Raw genomic sequence first — 1,594 nt, forward strand, 5'->3', positions numbered from 1 at the left:
CCACCTTATTGCACGCTGGGCTCTCGGGCAGCATCTCCTGAACCCAGGGGAGACGGCAGAGTGGTCCCCAGGAGCCAGGCTGCAATGGGTCCCGTGCTCCCAGGCATCCCACACACTCATCCCTGCCAGCCTCCTGTGAAACCGCACCAGAGCAGCTGGGAGATGGGGGCTGCGCTTGCTGGGTCTGTTGCTTCCCAGCACCAATTCAATGCAGTTGTGATTCTCAGCCGTGGCAGATGCTAATGACCGAGGGAGCCGGGATGTTTTTGGATGCGGCATCTTTTCCCCACTGGAAACGCCGATGCCATTCCCTTCACGTGTGAAGGAGCCATCCAAGCCCCGAGAACAAAAGCCTCAGCGGCGCCCGCTGCCCTCCCCCTGCTCAGAGGTGGCGGAGCAGACGCAGGCTCCACTTCCGCCTCGAGCCCGCAGGGAAGGAAGGAACCAGGGCTCGCTGCCTGCTCTGCCTGACCTTGAGCAGGTCGCATGGGAACTGGCAGAGCTCCCGTGGGACCCCCCCAACTTTCGCAGACCTCACCGGGGGCCGCTCCATGCCAAGGGCTTTGCAAGCTTGGTCTTTATCCCCGTCCCAGCTTTCCTGTTTGCAAAATAGGGCAACAAATCTCGGGGTTGGCCAACAGCTGGGAATGAGCCGTGGCAGGTGAGACAAGCTGGGGAGAAGAACCAGCAGGCAACGGCCCTAACAGCAGCCCGGAGGTGAGCCCCGCACCAGGTAAAGCCCACAGCTTGCAGCGAGGGCGCAGCGACGTGTGCAAGTGCTCAGACCTGGCCCAGCTGAACACCAGCCCTGGGGGAAAGGAAAAGGCGTTGCCTCCATGATGGCATTAATCCTGCACAGAGCAGCATGGCTGATGAAGCCAGTCCTGCCCCTCCTCACCCCATGCCATTCCCCTCCCTGATTCCTCCAGATTTCGGGATGATGCAGCGCGCAGGCTGTCACCCGGCAAAAACACCAGCTGCAAACTGCAGCTCCCAAAATTGCTTTGTCTGCCTGGGAACAGCAGTCCTGAGCACACAGGAGGCCCCAGGGCAGTGCCACCACCCTGCGGTGCCACGTGAGTCCTTGGGGACAGGGACCCGCAGGGGGTGCCTGGGGCTACCTGGGGCTCCCATGGCCCATGCTCTGGGGAGAGACCCTCGGCATTTGCCTCCCTTACCGTGTCGTTGCCGAGGACACGCTCCCCAGGAACAAGCCCTCAGCCTGCCTTAGGACAGGCAGGGAGGCATCCGACCCTGCCTGTGAAACTGAGCTGCTGCCTCCCATTCTTGCAGGAGTGCGTGGGGGAAACTGGTGGTGTTCAAGGCAGTGGAAATATTCGTAGCGTGTCCTCTTCTCCTAAGCCTTGCCATCTCTCTAGGCACTTCTTTGTCCAGGCACACTGGGAACAATTGGGGTGGCTCAGCCAGACCGCAGGCTGTCGAGCAGCAGAGCAAATGAATGTTCAGGCATAAGGAACCCATCTTCTCCTGCAGCAAGGGGAGGTGGCCACCAGAAACAGGGCCTGTGGCACAATGGCACAGGCAGCAAACAATTCCCGGGCACCAGCACCAGCTCTGAGAAGGATGGTGGGAG

Source organism: Pygoscelis adeliae, unplaced genomic scaffold, assembly GCF_000699105.1.
Source record: "Pygoscelis adeliae isolate BGI_AS28 unplaced genomic scaffold, ASM69910v1 Scaffold432, whole genome shotgun sequence".
NCBI lineage: Eukaryota > Metazoa > Chordata > Aves > Sphenisciformes > Spheniscidae > Pygoscelis > Pygoscelis adeliae.